The sequence below is a fragment of the Oncorhynchus keta genome, unplaced genomic scaffold (genome assembly GCF_023373465.1).
Source record: "Oncorhynchus keta strain PuntledgeMale-10-30-2019 unplaced genomic scaffold, Oket_V2 Un_contig_19566_pilon_pilon, whole genome shotgun sequence".
In the NCBI taxonomy this organism is placed as follows: Eukaryota; Metazoa; Chordata; class Actinopteri; order Salmoniformes; family Salmonidae; genus Oncorhynchus; species Oncorhynchus keta.
Genome location: NW_026281543.1, coordinates 2,827 through 10,420, shown reverse-complemented (window position 1 = coordinate 10,420; position 7,594 = coordinate 2,827). Strand labels below are relative to the sequence as shown.

Here is a 7,594-nt window from a genome sequence, read left to right as displayed (position 1 = left end):
TTGGACAAAAATGAATGGCATGTCATTGGCATCGGACAAACCATATACACATTGGCCAATACCACCCAATTCGGCGTTGATTCATCCAAAGTGTATTGCAAATGCCATATGGTAATTGCCAGTTGTAACACTTTAAAAATTCAACAGGGGGCAAATGCGCTCCACCGGGGTTTTTCATATTGGATATGTAACCCAAATCAATGTCCAAAAGTAAAATTTTGAAAAATGAACTTTTTTCAAAAACTTATCACCCCTTAAAAAGTGCTTTCTGGACCGTTTTTCGAAATTCTTTCGATTTTTTTTGTCAATTACACATGTGTAAGAACTGTATGAATATACTTTTGTCCAATTTTATTATCATAATTTTTTTAAATTTTTTATATGCGCATAAGGAATATGTTTTGTCCAATTCCAATATGATTTCATAGGAAGTCAAAAGTCAAAAGTCAAAAATGTCAAAATTTTGTAAAAAACTTCACACACCCATAAAAAGTGCTTTCTGGACCGTTTTTCGAAATTCTTTCGATTTTTGTCAATTACACATGTGTAAGAACTGTATGAATATACTTTTGTCCAATTTTATTATCATAATTTTTTTTTTTTTTTTTACATGCGCATAAGGAATATGTTTTGTCCAATTCCAATATGATTTCATAGGAAGTCAAAGTCAAAAGTCAAAAATGTCAAAATTTTGTAAAAACTTCACACACCCATAAAAAGTGCTTTCTGGACCGTTTTTCGAAATTCTTTCGATTTTTTGTCAATTACACATGTGTAAGAACTGTATGAATATACTTTTGTCCAATTTTATTATCATAATTTTTTTTTTTTTTTTTACATGCGCATAAGGAATATGTTTTGTCCAATTCCAATATGATTTCATAGGAAGTCAAAAGTCAAAAGTCAAAAATGTCAAAATTTTGTAAAAACTTCACACACCCTTAAAAAGTGCTTTCTGGACCGTTTTTGAAATTCTTTCAATTTTTTTGTCAATTACACATGTGTAAGAACTGTATGAATATACTTTTGTCCAATTTTATTATCATATTTTTTTATATATTTTTTTAATTGTGCATAAGGATTTTTTTGTGGGCCAAATGACGTAAGAAATTTGACATGCTCAAAAATCCTGCAGAAATGCAAAATTGACTGGCCTGATGAACTCGGGATGGCCGGGCAGTGATAGTTGTTCCTTTCCATCACTCGTTGTGTTGACTTCATCATGTCCATTTTGTGATGTTTTTTCACTATATAATCATATTGCAAGTGCACGTGCATTTGCAATATGTTTCAATGTGCATTTACCATATGAAATTTGACCTTGCTCAAAAATGCAAAATTGACTGGTCTGATGAACACAGGATGGCCGAGCAGTGATAGTTGTACATTTCCATCACTCGTTGTGTTGATTTCATCATCTCCGTTAGGTGATGTTTTTACACTATAGAATCATATTGCAAATGCACGTGCATTGTTGTGCAACTGGTAACCCAAAAATTAAAATATGGTTGTAAATGCATTTACCGGTCATTCTGATATTAATGCTCGCTATGGGAACACAGGATGGCCGGGCAGTGATAGTTGTACATTTCCATCACTCGTTGTGTTGATTTCATCATGTCCATTAGGTGATGTTTTTACACTATAGAATCATATTGCAAGTGCGCGCGCATTTGCAATATGTTTCAATGTGCATTTACCATATGAAATTTGACATGCTCAAAAATGCAAAATTGACTGGTCTGATGGACACAGGATGGCCGAGCAGTGATAGTTGTACATTTCCATCACTCGTTGTGTTGATTTCATCATCTCCGTTAGGTGATGTTTTTACACTATAGAATCATATTGCAAATGCACGTGCATTGTTGTGCAACTGGTAACCCAAAAATAAAAATATGGTTGTAAATGCATTTACCGGTCATTCTGATATTAATGCTCGCTATGGGAACACAGGATGGCCGGGCAGTGATAGTTGTACATTTCCATCACTCGTTGTGTTGATTTCATCATGTCCATTAGGTGATGTTTTTACACTATAGAATCATATTGCAAGTGCGCGCATTTGCAATATGTTTCAATGTGCATTTACCATATGAAATTTGAAATGCTCAAAAATGCAAAATTGACTGGTCTGATGGACACAGGATGGCCGAGCAGTGATAGTTGTACATTTCCATCACTCGTTGTGTTGATTTCATCATGTCCATTAGGTGATGTTTTTCACTATAGAATCATATTGCAAGTGCGCGCGCATTTGCAATATGTTTCAATGTGCATTTACCATATGAAATTTGACATGCTCAAAAATGCAAAATTGACTGGTCTGATGAACACAGGATGGCTGAGCAGTGATAGTTGTACATTTCCATCACCTGTTGTGTTGATTTCATCATGTCCATTTGTTTATGTTTTCTCACTTTTGCAAAGTCACTGTGCATTTGCAATATGGTTCAATGGGCAGGTACCATCACGAATTTGTCATGCTATAAAAATCCTGCAGGAATGTGAAATTGACTGGTCTGATGAACACAGGATGGCCGAGCAGTGATAGTTGTACATTTCCATCACTTGTTGTGTTGATTTCATCATGTCCATTAGGTGATGTTTTTCACTATAGAATCATATTGCAAATGCACGTGCATTGTTGTGCAACTGGTAACCCAAAAATTAAAATATGGTTGTAAATGCATTTACCGGTCATTCTGATATTAATGCTCGCTATGGGAACACAGGATGGCCGGGCAGTGATAGTTGTACATTTCCATCACTCGTTGTGTTGATTTCATCATGTCCATTAGGTGATGTTTTTACACTATAGAATCATATTGCAAGTGCGCGCGCATTTGCAATATGTTTCAATGTGCATTTACTATATGAAATTTGACATGCTCAAAAATGCAAAATTGACTGGTCTGATGGACACAGGATGGCCGAGCAGTGATAGTTGTACATTTCCATCACTCGTTGTGTTGATTTCATCATGTCCATTAGGTGATGTTTTTCACTATAGAATCATATTGCAAGTGCGCGCGCATTTGCAATATGTTTCAATGTGCATTTACCATATGAAATTTGAAATGCTCAAAAATGCAAAATTGACTGGTCTGATGGACACAGGATGGCCGAGCAGTGATAGTTGTACATTTCCATCACTCGTTGTGTTGATTTCATCATGTCCATTAGGTGATGTTTTTTCACTATAGAATCATATTGCAAGTGCGCGCGCATTTGCAATATGTTTCAATGTGCATTTACCATATGAAATTTGACATGCTCAAAAATGCAAAATTGACTGGTCTGATGAACACAGGATGGCTGAGCAGTGATAGTTGTACATTTCCATCACCTGTTGTGTTGATTTCATCATGTCCATTTGTTTATGTTTTCTCACTTTTGCAAAGTCACTGTGCATTTGCAATATGGTTCAATGGGCAGGTACCATCACGAATTTGTCATGCTATAAAAATCCTGCAGGAATGTGAAATTGACTGGTCTGATGAACACAGGATGGCCGAGCAGTGATAGTTGTACATTTCCATCACTTGTTGTGTTGATTTCATCATGTCCATTAGGTGATGTTTTTTCACTATAGAATCATATTGCAAATGCACGTGCATTGTTGTGCAACTGGTAACCCAAAAATTAAAATATGGTTGTAAATGCATTTACCGGTCATTCTGATATTAATGCTCGCTATGGGAACACAGGATGGCCGGGCAGTGATAGTTGTACATTTCCATCACTCGTTGTGTTGATTTCATCATGTCCATTAGGTGATGTTTTTACACTATAGAATCATATTGCAAGTGCGCGCGCATTTGCAATATGTTTCAATGTGCATTTACCATATGAAATTTGAAATGCTCAAAAATGCAAAATTGACTGGTCTGATGGACACAGGATGGCCGAGCAGTGATAGTTGTACATTTCCATCACTCGTTGTGTTGATTTCATCATGTCCATTAGGTGATGTTTTTTCACTATAGAATCATATTGCAAGTGCGCGCGCATTTGCAATATGTTTCAATGTGCATTTACCATATGAAATTTGACATGCTCAAAAATGCAAAATTGACTGGTCTGATGAACACAGGATGGCTGAGCAGTGATAGTTGTACATTTCCATCACTTGTTGTGTTGATTTCATCATGTCCATTAGGTGATGTTTTTCACTATAGAATCATATTGCAAATGCACGTGCATTGTTGTGCAACTGGTAACCCAAAAATTAAAATATGGTTGTAAATGCATTTACCGGTCATTCTGATATTAATGCTTGCTATGGGAACACAGGATGGCCGGGCAGTGATAGTTGTACATTTCCATCACTCGTTGTGTTGATTTCATCATGTCCATTAGGTGATGTTTTTACACTATAGAATCATATTGCAAGTGCGCGCATTTGCAATATGTTTCAATGTGCATTTACCATATGAAATTTGACATGCTCAAAAATGCAAAATTGACTGGTCTGATGGACACAGGATGGCCGAGCAGTGATAGTTGTACATTTCCATCACTCGTTGTGTTGATTTCATCATGTCCATTAGGTGATGTTTTTTCACTATAGAATCATATTGCAAGTGCGCGCGCATTTGCAATATGTTTCAATGTGCATTTACCATATGAAATTTGACATGCTCAAAAATGCAAAATTGACTGGTCTGATGAACACAGGATGGCTGAGCAGTGATAGTTGTACATTTCCATCACCTGTTGTGTTGATTTCATCATGTCCATTTGTTTATGTTTTCTCACTTTTGCAAAGTCACTGTGCATTTGCAATATGGTTCAATGGGCAGGTACCATCACGAATTTGTCATGCTATAAAAATCCTGCAGGAATGTGAAATTGACTGGTCTGATGAACACAGGATGGCCGAGCAGTGATAGTTGTACATTTCCATCACTTGTTGTGTTGATTTCATCATGTCCATTAGGTGATGTTTTTTCACTATAGAATCATATTGCAAATGCACGTGCATTGTTGTGCAACTGGTAACCCAAAAATTAAAATATGGTTGTAAATGCATTTACCGGTCATTCTGATATTAATGCTTGCTATGGGAACACAGGATGGCCGGGCAGTGATAGTTGTACATTTCCATCACTCGTTGTGTTGATTTCATCATGTCCATTAGGTGATGTTTTTACACTATAGAATCATATTGCAAGTGCGCGCGCATTTGCAATATGTTTCAATGTGCATTTACCATATGAAATTTGACATGCTCAAAAATGCAAAATTGACTGGTCTGATGAACACAGGATGGCTGAGCAGTGATAGTTGTACATTTCCATCACTCGTTGTGTTGATTTCATCATGTCCATTTGTTTATGTTTTCTCACTTTTGCAAAGTCACTGTGCATTTGCAATATGGTTCAATGGGCAGGTACCATCACGAATTTGTCATGCTATAAAAATCCTGCAGGAATGTGAAATTGACTGGCCCGATGAACTCGGCATGGCTGGGCAGTGATTCTGGTTCATCTCAATGGCTCGTTAGGGTTGATTTCAGAATGTCACTTTTGGTGATGGTACCTCACCGTTTAAACATATTGCTAATGTACAAAAGTCAACTAGCAAGTCAGTGTCCACCAGTCAATTAGATGTCATTCTGACACCAAACTGATACAAATTGACACTAAACCCACTTTTTCCAACCTGTTTAGTAGCCAACTATCACACACTTCAGAGCTGGCCCAAAATTCACAACGCCTTTGGTTCAAACCATAAAAAAAACATAAAACATGTAGTTACGTTCTAGCTGCGGGTCCATTTCTTATGTTACGTGTAGGCCTAGCTGAGGCGACCCCGAATCCTAAGTTTCGGCTCGATCGGTCATTTGGTGTCCGAGCAAAACCCTAATTGGTGCTGAAAATCCACTTTTTTCCATGACTTGCTACGGGGTCCTTGAATGAGCTATCGGACAGAAACGTTGGGGTCTGTCTATATGGGCCGAGACGGTCGCAATGCACCTAGTCTTGTGTCTCTGAGACATTTCTAAATGTCGCCATTTTCGTAATGGTCAAAATGAATTGAAGTCATTGCAAATGTACGAAGCTGTTTCTCGGTCCGAGAACCGTCTAGAGCCACGTAACTCACCACGCACTATCGACCTGAGGTCTAGAACAGGATTCTAAAGTTTCGGAACTCTAGGTCTGACGGTTCTTTTTTAGCTCGAACAAAGCTAACTATTGGAGGCACTGTCTGTCTCTACAAACCCTAATACGTCCCTCCTTCCAAGTTGTGTGTCTGTGTGATTTAGTTTTCCTTTGAAATTTTATGGGAAAAATGACTGATTTACAGTTCATGGGGGTTGCCTAATCACACATATGAAGTTTTGGACAGATCTGACTTTTTTAACCCCTCGAAACAGCCCCTGAGACACCAATTAAGGCACTTCCGGTTGGCACAGGAAGCTATAAGTAAACACATGTCTTGATTGACATAAACACTTACAGAATCCTGAGTTTTAAGTCTTTAAGTTAAGAATTGACTGATCTATGATCTACACAGTGTTGAATGCAGTCATTTTCACCTTTGAAGGTTATGTACATCAAAACTCCTTTTGGGTCAATCTAACCACTTCCGGTTGCTCCAGGAAGCTTAGAATCGACACAGGTAGACCTCATAGTGGTCTGATGGACTGTCATAGAAGACAGGTTCATAAGGCATTCATAACCCACATAGGCTTCAGGTTGAATTTAGGGGTTCAGGCAATGTATTCCTATGGGGAGAGAAGTCAATGCAAACTATTTGAAGTAAACACCTTATTTTAACTATTAAGGGTTAATGCCACACGGTCAAGGTTAGGCTTGCACGGATCAGGAGGACCTTAGGAACGTACCTGAGGTCGAATTGTGCTTCTCACCCTAACGGTTCTCTCACTGTCACCCAAAAGCAAATGACGTTGTGGGGCAGGCTTCATTTTGGGCCTACTTTTCTAATGGTCGCTGCGCTCAGACCGAGCGAGCTACGGTCAAGCGGGATATCTCGTTGAACTCGGCACGGCCTAGACATTATGTTTATGCCATTGCCTGCTCTCTGTGTCTTTAAGAACCTCACTTTTCACTCCATCCTTGCTGTGTGTGCGTGTGAGAGCTTTTCTTTGACATCTGCTGGGAGAAATGACTGATTTACAGTTTAGGAGGGTTACCTGGTCACACATATGAAGTTTTGGAGAGATGTGACTTTTCTAACCCTTCAAAACAGACAGTGTGACCCAATTAAAGGCACTTCCGGTTGGCACAGGAAGCTATAAGTAAACACATGTCTTGATTGACATAGCCACTTACAGAATCCTGAGTTTTAAGTCTTTAAGTTAAGAATTGACTGATCTACACAGGGTTGAATGCACTATGTCTATCAAACTGCATGCAGTGTATGGATCAACACTGATAAGGTGATTTCAACCACTTCCGGTTGCTTCAGGAAGCTTATAATTGGCACAGGTAGACCTCATAGTGGTCTGATGGACTGTCATAGAAGACAGGTTCATAAGTCATTCATAACCCACATAGGCTTCAGGTTGAATTTAGGGGTGCAGGCAATGTATTCCTATGGGGAGAGAAGTCAATGCAAACTCTTT

General features: G+C 38.3%; 1 long non-coding RNA gene across 1 annotated transcript; it reads left to right on the top strand.

Moving 5' to 3' along the window:
- The first annotated feature begins 2,634 nt into the window (after nt 1-2,634).
- Nucleotides 2,635-6,305, top strand: LOC127920461 (uncharacterized). Its single transcript, XR_008106303.1, has 3 exons — nt 2,635-2,994; nt 3,970-4,162; nt 4,943-6,305. It is a non-coding gene; the product is annotated as an uncharacterized LOC127920461 (long non-coding RNA).
- The last annotated feature ends 1,289 nt before the right edge of the window (nt 6,306-7,594 follow it).